This window comes from Numida meleagris, chromosome 8, assembly GCF_002078875.1.
Source record: "Numida meleagris isolate 19003 breed g44 Domestic line chromosome 8, NumMel1.0, whole genome shotgun sequence".
Lineage (NCBI taxonomy): Eukaryota > Metazoa > Chordata > Aves > Galliformes > Numididae > Numida > Numida meleagris.
The window spans coordinates 11,226,663-11,242,944 of record NC_034416.1 but is presented as its reverse complement, the minus strand read 5'-3'; the positions used below and the strand labels follow the sequence as shown (position 1 = coordinate 11,242,944).

Genomic DNA, 16,282 nt, shown 5'->3' with positions numbered 1-16,282 from the left:
AATCTGCATCCTAGGGGCATCACACACAGGAGGGCATCTACACCTGTCTAGGAGTGCAACTTTGACCTGCACTCTCTTCTGTGCAGATTTAGGGCAAAATTCAAATTTCTCATTCAAACAGTGTTTCTGCAGTAGTCAAGAACTACAGCCAGCTCCAGTGCATGTCAGTGTAAGCCATCAACTTACTGCAGCAAAACATGCCTGTCTTAAGACTTTGCCTGAAGCCAACATGCTGTTGTGCTCATCTGGGGTGTGAGCAGATCTGGGAGCCAAAAGGCAGAAAGCTCACTTGTGCATGCCCATTTTTGCTGGCTAGTGGAAACCTGAGTGCAAGAACCTATGGGTCTGTAGTGGAAATGCTAAGTCATGGCCTGAACCAGTGATGGAGAACCTGGTGGGAAGGCAGGGCCAACCCAGGGGAGCTCAGGTGCATGCAATGAACTTGGGTGACCAGAAGGGGTGGAGCCAGGATCCACCCCTTCCTAGACTCATTTAACGGTTGGCAGTGGAGACAAGGGTATTTTGCTGGTGAGGCCTGCATCTGGGGGGCCTTTTGAAGGTAAGTACCTTTTTTCCATTATTTCTGTGCTTACAGCTGCCCTATTTGAAAAAGCCCTTACTTGCTGCAGCCTAGGACCTTGCTACTCTGCTGTCATTGCTGCACTTTCCATTGTGTTACGGAGTCCCACACGCATCCCTGTGGCATTTGGACTACTAGATGGTGGGGCTACTGTCCTGCGTAGCATGCCAGTGTTGTCTAATATTGATATCCTGGTTAAATAAGGTGCTGTATCTGAGCCTCATCCTCCCTTTCCACTTCATCTCTCACCGTCCTCATGCTGCTGGGTGGAGGAGGGGCAGCTGAACTGCTGTCACCATCCGTCCTTCGATCCCCAGAGCCACCCATAAGTGCTAAGGGGCTGGGAGTGGCACCCAGGGCCATATGTGTGATGGTGGGTAGGGACTGCATGTCCTGTGGAATGAAGCATACAAGGTCATCCCCAGCTCAACCCTCCATGTTGAGGTGCTGCTCTGTGCTGCAGGGCTTTTCACAGGTTTGTGATGAGTAGGGACACCACTGACATTCTACAAAATGCTCTTTTTCCCTGGGAGATGGCCAGAACTGAAACTTTGAAGCTGCTTAACAGCTTCAAGAGAAGAGACTAGTGGGAGGAGATGGGCTCCCAGCTGAAGGCAGGGAGGAGCTGGCATCTGTCAGCCTCGAGTGCTGCTCAGGGCTGATGGCACTGGGGGATGCATGGGTGAAACACAGAGTGACATTCTGCCCTCCCTCTTGTCCATGACATGATAATGAGTGATAATCAGCTGTCTGTGTTCATGCTGTCCAGACCTTCTTAATGTGTTGCATAGGTGATAACCTGTTGTGATGCCCTCCCTTGTTGGCAAAGCTGCCCTGATGGGCAGGGGGACTGGTGCTTGAAGGCTCTTTAGAGACAGTACTGAGGAATGGCATCCACCTCCTTGGGGTCCTCCCAGAAGACTGAAGTGCGGATGTCTGGATGAACCAAGAGTCTCCAATCCCACTCCTCAGATAAAACCCCTTCCCTTTCTTAGTCCTTGAAGGAGAGCTCATAATAATGTAACAAATAAGAGTATCTATTTATACTGAATTAACGCTGTTTTTCAGTGTTTCTCTTGGTCTTCTGGGAGGACTTTCCCATTTCTCACTATGTAGCTTGACTTCAAGGTGGCTATTCCATGTGTTGCTCTAACCCTTTAAGATCTAAAGTCTTTTTGGCGCAGTGAAGATCATGCATTCCAAAATCACAGCAGGCAGAGAGGTTTGGGGCTGTGCAAGGAACACTAGCTTTTGTTTGTCCCCAGGGTAATTGAAATGCTGTCAGTTTCCCTCCTCCTAGAACATGTAAATTTGGGGACTCGGACTGTTTCATGCAAGTTTGAAGCTTGTTGGAGGGCAGGGTGGACTTGTGAAGTCTGCAGAGCATCTGGTATCTGCTCTATGGTTTGTTCTGATGGTTGGGTATCATACTCCAGCCCTAGGGAAGTTAGGTGGTGCCCTTGATGCAAAACCATCCCAGTCAGCAATCTCATGGATACAGGCACTCAGAAACAAAGCAGTCATGTTGGGAACAAGCAGTGGATGGACAGACTTAGCCCTGTGACACCAGTTCTCTCCAGTGCACAATGCATGATTCAACCTCATGTTAAATCTAGAAGGTGCTACTTCTGCAAATCTCATGCAACTACTGCAGCCCAACAACCCTGTCCAGCAAAGATAACCATAAACATTATGTATCCTTGGCTTGCTGACCTCCCCTGGACGACATGTGAATATCTAGGAAACTTTTCGCCTATGAATCCATTTTGAAAGAGTATAGGACATACTTGTAACTATTAATTCCCCATTGTGAATTCAATTTCATGGAGTGTTTCTCCTCAAGCTGTCTGCAAATAATGTACTTAACAGCATCTCTTGAAAATCTTTTCTTTTTTTTTTTTTTTTAAAACTGGGCTGAAGGACTTCCATGATTGTAGGGCTGCTAGTTGAGAAGGATCTATGGAGACAAGTCTGCTTGGAGGGTTTGTACATGCAACGAGCATGTGGAAGCAGCTCTCCAGGAAGGTGTGGGTATAGAAGTGGTCTTCACTGGGGTTATGGAGGTGAACAGTGCCCATAGGAGCATCATGCTGGGGCATAAAGTGGGGTGCCAGCTCCTCTTGCATGAAGTCAGAAAGCTCTCTCTGGAGCTGCCTTCCTCATACCAATCCATGTAAGCACCTCTTCCCTGTGCTTTCCCGTAAGTCATATCTCAGCTTGTGCTAGGTGACACATCTCACTGCTCCTAAGCACTGTTGCGCCCGTTTCCACGCAATAAGGGGGACCCTGAGAGCAAATCCCCCACAGGGAGGTCTCATCCAGGGAGGGAATGGTTAATCTCCTGAAGCTATGAACCCTAGTGGGCCTTTTTTTTTCTGCAATAATGAGAAGTGGAGTGTGCACATCGCAGTGTGATTATTACCTGTTTATTTTTTCATGAGGCTTCTCCACTGTATGTCACTCTAGTGTCATCATCTGTAAACACATTGATTTAACCATTACTTTGGAACAGCACTTGCCTGCTCTGCAGACTGGATACCTGTCCCTTGGGGGCACCAGGAGTGACGGAGCGGGCTCAGAGCTTGTCGTTGGGCTCTGCTTCACTCCCCTGCAGCACTCATCTCTCCTCTTGCTCCTCTCTTTCCATTCTACCTCCTCTTTGCCCTCTCATCCACCTCCTTTTCCCATTCAGCTTTCTGCCCCTTCTGTTTGGCCACCAGCACCATCTGCTGCCCCAGCCCTTCATGCTTTGAAGATGCAGCAGCAGCTTGGAGCATCACACTTGCATGCTTGCAGACATCCCATGAGGAACAGCACCTGGTGGTCTTCATCTCCCCTCCTCAGAAGGTGTGTGAGCAATCCAACCTGTGCCTTCGGCATCATGGAACAGTGTGCCCAGGGAGGTGGTGGAGTTACTGTCCCTGAAGGTATTCAAGAAAAGGGTAAATGTGGCACCGAGGGACATGGTATAGTGGGCATGGTGGGGATGGGCTGATGGTTGGACTTGATGATCTCAGTGGTCTTTTTCAACCTTAATGATTCTAAGATTTAGGGAAAGCATGGTTGCTGTGTGGAGCATCCTAAGAGGGTCCCCCAGGGGGGTCCCTGAGCTGCTTCTCTCAGGATAATAAGGGAACTGACCAGCTCATTTCTAGATTATTAACCATTAACATAATTAACCATTGGAGGTCTGAAGCTACCTTGGGGACATGCTGTACTGCTCACACCTGCAGGCAGTGGAGTATGGAGCACCTGGGCACTGCTCTGCCATAAGTCAGCCCAAGCTGGGATTTAGGTATTATTATATGGCTAAAATCCACCCACTATGAATTGGGAGAGCTGGGGAAAGCTCTCAGAAACCAAGCAAGCATTAGTGCCTAGGATGTTTGCAAGGTTACATCCTCTCTAAGCCATGAGAGGGACCTTCCTCTCTTGTCCTGCCCCTGCATCTGTAAAACTCCATCCCACAGGGAAAGGAGCTTTCCCCAGGCTGTGTGTAAATCAGATGAATCAAAGCAGGAGGCTTGGGGCTGTCATATTATGCATGTTGCCATGCATACTATAAAGGACCTAATCCAGATCTTTGCACCCTGAGTACAGGAAACTCAATGCACAGGACTGTGAAGCAGCCAAAACTGCTGAAGAGCGGCTCTCTGTGCCATTATTTTATTTAGATTCATTGTGGTGTCTCTTGCCACAGCTACTGCACTCTACTCTTTTCATGCAATGCTCTTTGGAGCCAGCCAAGCTTGAAGACTGCAACCTGTCCTCAGTCTCATGCTGGTGCAGAAGGAAAGCCTGTGGGGAGGCACTGACCATATTTTGATTAGTTTTTATGACTTCCACAGAGGAACTTGAAGAGAAAATGGGGAAGAATCTTCTCGAACCCTTTTAATAAATTAATTTTACTGATTCTTATTCCCTGTTGTGATGCTAATGGCAGACAAATAACTGGGAGACTCCTGGCCCCTCATTCATGCCCCTCCAATGCACTAGTTTCCTCTGAGCTTACCTTGGAGGAAGGGCCCAGAAGGACAGTGGGATGCAAGGCGGAGACAAGGACATCTCAGGATGATGCTGTGGCACTGTGAGCCCTATTTCATTCTTTGAGTGACACTGAGGTGACCAGGAGGCATGCACAAATGATGTTAACTATCAGAGGGATGAGGGCTGCCAGGGTGATCTTGGCTGCATCTCTGCATGAATGCTGTCTGCTGAAGAAGTGTCCTCATGTTGAGTGATGCTAGCTGTTTCTTCAGCCCTGAGTCATGTCAGGATGCAGTTCTTGGGCTCTGCTTTGCTCTAGAAGTTATTCAGTTTGCTGTGAGCTTCTCCTTTCCTTGCTCAGAACAGCCTCTACTCCACCTCTGCAGTGCTACGCACACAAATCCATTAAAGCCTCTGCAGTGCTCTGGAGCTGAAGGACCTATCAGTGCTGTGCTAAAATGGCTTTGCTAATCCCCACTGTTCAAGAGGGAATCAGCAGCAGTCCCCGAGGGACCCTTTTGTTCTTCTGTCAAGGCCCTGGGCTTCTTAGCTGAGTGTAACAACTCTGAATGCTTTTGCAGGAGCGCTCAGTGTGCATTATTTATCATTGTCAGGATTGTTACACTTCAGAGTCACACTCACCTGCCCATTGCATCCTGTAGGTATCGTGGGGTGATGCACTGTCTTCATGGTGACAGTGCTGCTGATGCATGGACCCATCCCAGAAAGGTATAGGATCAGTACGAGAGTGGCAAGGTTGTGGCAGATCCAGGCTTTTCCGGACTAAAGAAAGGGTCCAGGTGCCTGCAGAAGTGAGGGATGCTGCAGACAGTGCTGTGTTAGACGAAAAGTCAGGAAAGTGTGCAGTGAGGCCAGAGGATGAAGGGGAGACAGTGAGGATGGCTTGTGGGAGGAAGGAAAGTTTTCTCCTAAATATTTTCAGCACCTTGACAGAAAGTTCTGTGAAGGCTAGCAGGGGATTCCCACTTCCAGAGCAGGCAAATGGAGTAAGGATGGAGCTGGGTGTAATGGTCCACTTGTGGAAAAACTAAAGAATTTCAAAAGCCATGGCCTCCCTCTCAACAAGATCGTAAGAAGGTTGAAGACCACAAGCAAGCTCCTTCTGGGGGCCTCCTAGCTCAGGTGGAATCAGGGCTGGAGGTATAACAAGCTCACTAATGTCCTTCAGAACTGTGCAGACTCATGGGGAGGTTTAGGAGATGTCATGTTCATCCTCAGCATCACCAGGGAAAGGATCTGGTCCTGGAGACTGCTCCCTTTGTGGGTTGGATCTGAAGAACTGGGCAGTCCTTAGAGGATGAGATCATAGAATGGCTTGGGTTGGTAGGCACCTCAAAGACCATCTGGTGCCAAACCCTCTGCTGCAGAGAGAGTTGCCAACCACTAGATCAGGCTGCCCAGGGAACAATCCAGCCAGGCCTGGACACCTCTAAGTGTGGGCTGTCCACAACCTCTCTGGGCATCCTGATGCCTGGCATGGGTGCCCATGACGCTGGTTTTGTGGAGTAGGGCTTCCATACTTCACGTAGTGCTCACCACCACCCACAGCAGCCACCTCCAGCCAGACCAGGGTCATCCCATGAAGGACAGTGGGAGCAGAATGTGAGTGGGGAAGAGGGTGCACGAAGAAGAGGAGAACAGAAATCTGAAGTAGAAAGTAGGGAGCAGAGCGAGAATACATGCTGGCATCCTGAATTGAGAATTCCTCCCTGAAAGCTGCGCAGTTTTAGCAAAGTCCCTTTCTGCCTTTAATGAATTCTGGCTCCCTTCCCCCTGCCGACCCCAGAGAAGATGGAATGTTTCCAAGAGAAGGAGGGAGGGAGAGGCAAGAAAGGGGCTTGGAAATAAAATTTTTAAAAAAAGGAAAAAGAAAAATAGAAAAAAAAAGACTCCTCTTTAAAAGTCACTTTGCATCCCCTCCCCGAGCGGGAAGGGAGCACGGGTCATGTCAGAGCCCTCCGCCGATGTGCCTTGCCTTTGCCGTTTTGCTAATGACACTGGAAATATGCTAAGGAGCCGGCTGCGAGGGGGCTTTTCTAATGCGGTCACTTCCTGGGACCTCAAAGAGGCTTTAATTGCGGGGCCGCGGGGACGGCAGGTGTGCTTGTCATCTCTAATCAGCGAGCTGGGTGCACTGGGCTGCCCGCGCTGAGAAAGCGGGTTTCTGGCGCTCCCCCTCCCATCCTCGCCCTCATACCCCCCAACTTTTCAACCATTGCACACCTGTCAAAATGATTATGGGAATGAGACTCCATCATGGGCAGAAAGAGCAGATTTGAAGGAAATCCTCTTTCTCCCTCGCTCTCTCCCTTTTTCTTTCTTTTTTTTTTTTTTCTGTCTGTGTTTTCTTTTTTATTCTTTTGCTCGCGTTCACGCGGCTCAAGGGAGATTAAGGGAGGGGGGGGAATTCCCCTGGTAAATGGGTCCTAAACATGTATTGTTGTCAGCAGGGCTTTACCCTGATACATTCTGGACTCATAGCAAGATTTCCATGCTGGTAGCTCATGGATAAAGCTGTAATGTAGCAAATGGGAGGCAGTCCCTGCGAGAAGCAGCAGTCGCTGTGCACATCACATTGCTTACTTGCGCACAAATACCCACAGCACACAGACACGTAACTCCCCAGTATGGAAGCTCAGCACTTGCTCACACACAGAACATAGTGCACAGATGAAATTGGTGATGCTTCTTTCTCTGACTGTCTTGGGAAGCAGCACCTAAAGGCACAAATGCACACGCAACTGCACGCACCTCAAATGCACCAGCATGTGTGGATGAAAGAAAACCACTATATTCACATGCATCTCCCCAACTACAAGGGCAAACATCAAATCCCATGCTAATTTTAACTGACTCATTCTTTTCCTGCCCACCCCATAGGACAGACAGAGAGACAGCAGCTGGGATGCAGCCACCTGGGGAGATGCCCGCCTGCTGCAGACAGACAGCTGGCTCTGCGGATGGACAGACAAGTGTCGAACTCTTTGACATGCTTGAAAAGCCCTCTGGAAGCCTCTATCAGCTCTGGAGGTGGTCACCCACCTGCTAATACTGGGGGACATTTGGGCTGCCCAGGTGATGGGACCTTCTTCTAGAACTGTAAATAAATAAACCCTGCTGGGACCTGAGGCACAGGTTCGGAGGAGAAGCAGAACTTGTTGTGCAAGTTGCAACGTGGTGCTAAGTAAGGTGGGGGAGCTGCACTATATGTATATTTTATAATACATGGAAAGTGACTTTTAAAGGATCTCAGGTGATGTTGTGATGACAAGTGGACCCAAAACTGCCCTGAAACTCAGTTACTGCTATCTGGTGTTGCTTGGAAGTGTAGAGGTTTAATCATGGAATCATAGAGTAGTTTGAGTTGGAAGAGACCCTTAAAGTTCATCTAGTCCAACCCCCCCACAATGAGCAGGGACACCCACAGCTCCATCAGGTGCTCACAGCCCCATCCAGCCTGACCTTGAGTGTCTCCAGGGATGGGGCACCACCACCTCTCTGGGCAACCTGAGCCAGTACCTCACTGCCCTCGCTGTAAAAAACTTTTTCCTTATCCAATCTAAATCTCCCCTCTTTTCATTTGAAACCATTTGCCTTGTACTGTCACAACAGATCCTGCTAAATAGTCTGTCCCTTTCTTTCCTATAGCCCCCTTAGATACCAAAGTCATTCTGCTTGTCTCTCCTGTTCTCTCCATCCCTTCCGTTTGCTGCCTTTTTCCCTCCGGCTCCTGCTTAGCCGTGCGGATCCATGTCTCCTGCTGCTCTGTCCTGCTGGAACTTGTGCCTGGTTCCTGCTCTTCCTCCTGTATCTCCCATGCAAACATGCCTCTCTTTTCTGATGGCCTGTAAAGCACCAGAGCAAGGGAAGGGGGTAATATCACATTCAGATACTTACAATGAAGAAGCCTTCAGTACTCTAAAGCTCCAGTGTGCAAGATGCACACACACACACACACACACACACACACACACACAAAATGGGATACATCTCAAAAACTTTTTAAGTTGCAAATTTTTCAATACCAAGACCAAGGGATCTCAGTCTTGGATACTCAATAGGCAAGAGACATAGGAGATGAGAGGCAGAAAATACCATCATAGACAATGGCTAATGGTCACCCAGGAGGTTGTTGTAAGGTGTGGAAGGCAGATGGACAGTTTTGACCCAGCAAGAGTGAGTGGAAGCCCACATTTCAGTGCTTGGTGGACCACCAATATATAGTCTTAAATACATGTTCGAGTATCCCAGTAACCCAGAGTCCTGGCCTCCATTTAAACCCCCCCACCTCTTATCAAACCTGGCAGCATGAAAAAAAGAGGAAAAGCAGAATGTCTCCATATGGGAGGCATCACTGCAAAAGCAGAACTGGGGGGAAAAGAAAGAGAAAATGAGTGAATGAGTGAGGACAGAAGAGCTCATTTTTGTCTATTGAAAAGATTCTGTTTAATAAAAAATTGATGACATTTTAGTCACTGAGATAGGCCTGTTCCCCTTTAACATGAATCCCATCATTCTATTTTTCATCTCACTTAGCTCCTTTCTGATTTTCAATCAGGCATTTTTCTCCATCTCCCCAGACTGTGGGATCCACCAGAGACTCTCCCACACGTGGCCCCTTTTGAAGAGGGCTCTGCTCAGTGCTGGAGGGAAAGGAAAGTTTAGTCCTAAATAAGTAAACAAACTAACTAACCAAACTCCTTTTGTTGTTGTTTGAGTTGTTGGGTTGTTTTTTTTTTTTTTTTTCCTATAAAGAATAATGTAAAGGATTTCAAAGAAGAGGGGAAAGGATCGTTAAGGCAAGCAGAACAAACAGTTCAAGCTTCATCCTGCGAGCATAGGCATTTCAGAAATTAAGCAGGGTGCTCACCATCTCTCCTAAGAGGAATATGGGGCCCTTTGAAACAAATGAGAGGATGTCATAACCCATGTGGCAGGGAGAAGTTAGACTCAGCATGCTTCTCATGATAGAGGTTTGTGTGGGTTCAGAAGGTGATCAGTCAAATTAAGGAATAGAGAACCACCAGGGAGTAATAATATAAAGATGTTACTTCTTCCCAAGTATCCAAGCCAACCGGACACTGGAAAAGTTCCATGGGAAGGTGTGGTGAGATGGAGAATCCCCCACTTCCCGTGACTGTTTAGATACCTTTCAAAATGGAACTGGAGTCACATCAGTCATTGGGATGAGAAAGATACTGAAGAGAATGACAACTGACGTTCTCTCCTGGCAAGACTCTTTCAAGTACAACACTGACTTCTACAGTTAGTGCAGAGTAAAATAGTAACTTCTGGCCAAAATGACTTCTGCTTTGTATTGCCTGCAGTAGGGTTGTGCTTGTGGGTGAGGAAAGGGAAAAGCACAGTCCCAGCTGTATGTGGGAGTACCAACTTCACCACCCATCTAGCTGGCTCTGAGATTACTGGGTTGGCTTAGACTTGTGTCCTTCCATGGGATTTACTGGGTGAGTATTCAGTTGTGGGAAGCAGGACCGAAAAACTCATCCAGGACTGCCTGGAAAACACACAACATGTCATCATCTATAGTTTCTACCTCTAGCTAGTCTGATCTGATACTGGGGATGTCTTTTGCAAATAGTATTATTAAAATGCCAAAATTTTGGGTAAGGGCATTTTGTAAAGCATGAAGGACTGCAGGAATATATCCCCTGCTTTGACACTGCTCTACCGGGAGCAGCTACAGCCTCCAGAGAGCTCAGCCTGTCTCTTACAGAGGAATCAGGGGTGAAAGGAGCTCAGGCTGATCACGAGATTCAGTCGGGCATTCTGAAAGTGGGGATTTGTAGCAGAAAAAAAATGTTTGTGGGGGAGCCCATAGGCAAAGGAGAGAGACTGCAGCAACCTGCTTATTGGTTGCAGTAGGGAGCCTACTGCTCTACCACCTGCTGATGGGTCTGTTAGAGACACTGAGAACAGCTGGAGTCATGGGCAGTGGATGCCGAGCACTGGAGACCTCATGATGTTTAAGTTAAACCAAAAAATAACCTGGCTTATAAACTTCAATTCAGCCTACCCCTTGCAATGCATGCGTATCTCAGACTGGCCTCAGATCTATGGGCACAAGCTATGGAAACTCCACCACCACTGCTTCCCACCTCAAGGTCCGGACCATTTCTGAAGGAAAAAGTGTCAAGGAAGAACTTTCCATCTGCTCTGAGGGCAAGAGTAGGAGCATGGCTCAGAGAAGAGTCCAGGCACAACTGCAAAGAGAGGACGGTCCGCGAGGGCAAGACCTGATTTCTGCACCAAAAAATGGTTCTGCAAGCTTAGCCTAATTGCACAGAGGTGTTGGCAGCATGTCAGTGCTGTAGAAAATCAGGAGAGGTTAAGATCTTGTTAATTTGTACACACACAAGGGGATCGGGAAGGACTGGAAGCTGGGGAGGGAGAGAGCGAGGGCGGATGAAAAGAGGAGGAGGGAGAGGACTTGCACATGAAAATGTAGGGTTTATGTGTGTGTGGGGGGGTCCATTTCCAAAGCAAGAATACAAATGATCCCAACAAAGCCCAAGCTGTCCTGAAACCCTGTAGCCAATTAGTGCACATCAATATTTAATCAGATCTCGCTATTGTGCAGCCTGGACTGTGCTACCCCAGCCCCTGCCACACTCACTCTTTCCCATCACAGACACACTGTTATGACACATAATGATATTGTCAATGAATAATTTAGAGCAGTTTTTCTTTTCTTCTCTCTCTGTCTCTCTCTCCCTGTGCCCTTATTAGCAGAAAATGTGGAGCAACTTCTGGGAGGAGAGGAAGGAGCTTCTTCTGTCATGGTGCTCGGGGCTGGCCCGTCCTGCCCTCCTTGGACAGCTGTAATCCAGGGATTCCTGCTGCCAGAATGGGCTGGAGATGGCCTCTCCTTAGTGGAGAGGCTGGGCAAGCAAATAGGTATGAAGATGGTCTTGGAAAAGCCTGCTGAAGCTATGTAACTCCTTAGACCAAGATATCTGAAGTGGCAGGGATCATGAACATCGGGGAAAACACCGAGCAAAAGTGGTAGAAGATTTTCCGAGAAAACTGGTGCAAAGTCTTCTCTGCTTGCACCTTTCCTGAGGCACTGTAAGGAAGCAGGATCCATTCTCAAATGCAGCAGGCAGCACTGGCAAAGATCCACCTCAGCAGAAAAATTCATGGGCATAACCCACCGTGCAGACACACGTGTGCAAACTAATGGTGATCCTTTCAACATTATCATCCATTTGTATTTGAAGTGTAAAGCACATCCACACCCCACCCCCCATTTATGTATGACACCTACCTGACCAGGCTCTATTCATGTGCAGGACCCCACCTGTGCAAGATAGACAAGTGAGGCTGTATGGTGTGTCAAGGTCTTGCAAACACCAATGTGAGCAGACATTTGCAGAAGTGTTAGTGTCAGGGAGTGTTAAATTGCAGCTCCACCCCATCAAGTTGAGTTGTACCTCTATTCCTTGAACCATCAAGAAAATTACAAAGCAAATGGCACAGGAAGCATCATCTTAAAAGTTTCTTATTTCACACACACACACACAGATATATATAAAAATCTGAATCTGATGAAGGAAGCTGTTAAGTTTGTACAATTTTTCTGCTCGCTTCAACTCTCCTTCCCACACTATCCCATTGATAGCTTTCTTATGATCCTATCCTCCCTGCTCACGTCCAACAACAAGCTATTCCACGTACATTTTTTACCTCATCTCAAGCGGTCTGTCCCTTTCTCATTAGTAATTTCCAAACCTGCTGGCTCACGCCAGCGCACAGGGGTGAGAAATCTCAGGCATACAATGATCCTACAAATTCTGTGGGTATAGAGGATAGGGGTTAAATTGATGGATTGATGATTAGATTGATGGGTTGATTGTTGGTCTAGATGATCTTAGTGGTCTTTTCCAACTGTAGTGGAAATGCTAAGTCACAGTGATTGAGCACCTGGTGGGAAGGCAGGGTCAACCCAAGGGAGCTCAGGTGCATGCAATGAACCTGAGAGACCAGAAGGGGTGGAGACAGGATCCACCTCATTTGAGGGTTGGCAGGGGAGGCAAGGGTATTTTGCTGAATATTCCTGCTTACCTGAGGCCTTCTGAAGGTAAGCAGCTCCTTTCCCTTCCTTTTGTGCCTATGGTGGTTGTATTTGAGCAAACCCCCCACTTGCTGCAGCCTAGGACCTTGCTAATCTGCTGTCATTGCTGCACGTTCCATTGTGTTACACAACCATACTGATTTTCTGGTTCTGTGGAATTAATTCCTGCATCCTGGCAAAAACTGATTGGGATGGGTGATCTCACTTCTGTTTTGTTGAGCCTGGAATGGATGACAAGGGAAGAAATAACTATCAGTATTTCTTCTAACTTAGAGGACTTCATTAAAAAGTCTTTTTCCAGCATCTTTCTCACTGTAATGACGGGCTCTATTTGGCTGAAATTGTTCTGGGGAAGTAAAAGCTTGTCCTGATTTGAGTCCTAAGGTGTAGGAAACTTGCTTGTATTCTGACTTGAGTCTCTGATATAGTGGCCAAGCGTCTGTAATTCCTTCCCACACCTGCAGTGCTTTTCTGCTATTTCTATGCCTCTGCAAGCTCTGGTTAGCTGCTCTGTCTGGGAGGGGTGACACAGAGCAGGAGCCTAAAATACCTTGCGCATTTGCTCTTCTGGCCTGTGAAGACAGCACAGAAACCCCTTGATGGAAATGAATTCCAGAGTATCTTTGCAGGCACAGCATTGGGGGAAGTGGTGAGTTGTGTCTTTTGCTGTCCTGGCAAGCACATGTCACATGAGCCTCATCTCAGGCTCTTTCTTGTATTTATTTTGCATGCTTTCTAAGCTATGAAAGCCGATGTCTGGTTACACCTCCAGGCTTCATCTCCTTCTCAATTTGCATGCAGAGCTGTAACAAAACTAGCAACTCTCTGTCCACCCGTCCACGTCACCAGCACAGCATCAAAGATCCTGTGTCCTGTCTTGAAATCATTACTATTGGCAAAATAATTGCAACAACAAAACTACTAAAAGCCCTGTTTGCACTCCTTTCATCTTGGCTCAGCCAGGATCTTGCTAGCCTTCATAACACATACTTTTAAAAGGGAAGAGGAAGAAGGGAGAAGAAATCTTATCCCTATCCTCATCTTTACCAGGGCATCATTGGCTATTCTCATGCTATAAAGCACAACATTATTTGAGTTTAGGAGGTTTTTTTGTGTTTGTTTCTGAAGCAATGAGTGTCAAAGTTGATTATTGATTGAGACTGGGGGATCTGAGGACTGCATGAGGAAAAGTGCCTGATTATTCAAACCCCTTTCTCTCTTCTTTTCCTTTCTTTCCTTTGCACCAAGATTGGATTGATCGACCCCATCTTCATTATCTCCCCTTCTCCTTTCTCTCTTCTGGCCCCTACTGGGGATTCCTGACTAAACTATGGCAGGGCTCAATTGATCCTCTGCAATTCACTCGCTCCTCGCGAGGAGGAAAAACTGCACCGCTGCATAATTCAGAAAGCAAACACAGAGAGGAGAGGGCGAGAGGAAAAATCAATACGGCTACAACTGATCCTGCAGATAAATGAAGCGGCGAGTGCTGGCGAGGGGGAGGATCCCTGGCAGCAGCAGGAGTGAGTGTGGAGAAAGTTCAGCAACTTGAAGAGGGATGCAGAAGTTAGATGGGCTCAAAGCCCTTTTGGAGAGGGTCAGGAAGGAAAGGGAGCTGTGGACTGGCCCTGAAAACACCCTGAGGCACAGGAGATGCTCAGGAAAAACTACTTCTTGGGAAAGGTGGTGAGGTATAGGAACAGGCTGCTTGGGGAGGTGTGGGAGTCACTGTCCCTGGAGATGTTCAAGAATCATGGAGATGTGGCACTGAGTGACATGCATAGTGGGCATGGTGGGATGGGTTGATGATTGGATTAGATGATCTTAGTGTTCTCTTCCAACCTCAGTGGTTCTATGATTCTGTGTGCAGGAGGGGCTGTGTGTGTACCTCTATGCCGTGTTTGCAACAGCCTCCTCTCTCCCTGCTGGGAAGTTATTTTACCCAGCTGGGTAGGAAGGTCATCTTCCTGCTCTCCTTCCGCATCCTTCAGAGCTTCTTCCCACTACAAGCTGGGTTCATCCCACACTGCACCCCACAACAACAGCAGTTTCCAACTACCTCCATAAAGAGCATATTTTCTTGCCTGGATCCTGCTCTATCCCTGAAGTAGGAAAGAAAACAAAAAGAGCTCCAGGCTGTGCAGTGCTGAGCCCCGGGGCAGAGCATCACTGACCAGTGGAGCTCTTTCCCTGTAGCCTACTTGTTGCACTGTGTGAGCACCCTGACTCCTGGGAGGCAAAAGTCATGCGGGCTTGTCCTGTGAAATATAAACCTGCCAGGTACAGGGCAGAAAAAGAATCAGGAATCCTTCCTGCATGGGGATATGGGCTGCCTGCAAGGCTGGCTGGTGCTTGGTAGCCTGAAGGGGAAGCAGCAGCTCTTTTTCTACTTATCTGAGTGATGAGATGGTAAAAGGAGTGGGCAGCTCTGTAAGGGATGTGCTGGGCAGATGAGCATGGGTGTTTGTGTTGCACAAGGAGCAGTCTCGCATCACCCTTCCTTCATATGCAGGGTAGCAGAGATAGGGATAAGGGAGTTAGGAAATCAGGAAATGGCATCTCTGGGATGGTTGGGCAACCTGGAGGGTTTGGCAAACGGCACGGAGTATTATGCTCTACTGAGTTGGTGTGAGTGTGCAACCTCCCTGTTGGCACCCAACAACAAGCCTGCCAAAACTATGCCTAGAAGTATGCAAAAACCTTTTATTTCTTTTTATGTGGCTGAACTTAGGATCTACCTCCATTACCAGGATGGGTGGCTGACTCTCATGGGCAGGAGCATGCTGGCTTCTGGCTATTGAGTGCTGCCAGGTGGGCTGAAAATGTCTGATTTTGCCAAAGGGAAACAGAAATAACAACTCTGTGTGGGGGAGCTGCCCTCTAAGTCTTCCCACTGTCTCCATTTCATCACCTTTGTTCCTCTATCTGAGATGATACAGCTCCAATATAGTTGGAATACTGAATCATTTGGGCTTGAAATCAAATTTGGGCTGAGGACAGTAAGATAAAGGACATTGCAGCCAAAGCTCTGCCTGAGCAATGAGGTACATCCTCTCTCTGAAGCTGAATTTTGCAGCTAAGCCATCCATTCCTGCCCTTAAGCAACTCAAAATACAAAATATTACCTGGAGTACAGAGATCTAATACATTAAATCCTTAAAAAAAGGAATATCTTGGCTGCATAGACAGTCCCACTGAGTGCCTAGAAGTGACGTAGTGAGAAGATCCTTGCCTGTGGCAGCGCGTTGTCATTGTCAGGCAGTGGTCAGCCCTTTCTGGCTGGTAATGGATCCCCGGAATGCCCTGAGCTGGTGTCTCGAAGTGTGGGGAGCTCTGCTGAGCTGCACTGAGGTTTCCTGAAGCTGGGAAAGAGAAAAGGCTTTTAAGACAACATTGCTCTGTGTTTTAAAATGATTTAAGAACCCAAAGAAAAGCCCGGCGCTGGGTTTGCCAGCAGCGGGGATGGATTATGGTCTTAAAAGCTTTTAAATGCGTGTGATAGAAAGGGGAAATACAGCTGCCTCACTGAAAGATATTGCTGTGGTACCGGCTTCCAAGCTGCCAAGCACCACTTTAACTCTTATTTGCAGCTCAGAGACAAC

At 47.7% G+C, this 16,282-nt stretch overlaps 1 long non-coding RNA gene across 1 annotated transcript; it reads left to right on the top strand.

Moving 5' to 3' along the window:
- On the top strand, window positions 324-9,077 carry LOC110403299. Its single transcript, XR_002441608.1, has 3 exons — window positions 324-559; window positions 3,273-3,507; window positions 7,469-9,077. It is a non-coding gene; the product is annotated as an uncharacterized LOC110403299 (long non-coding RNA).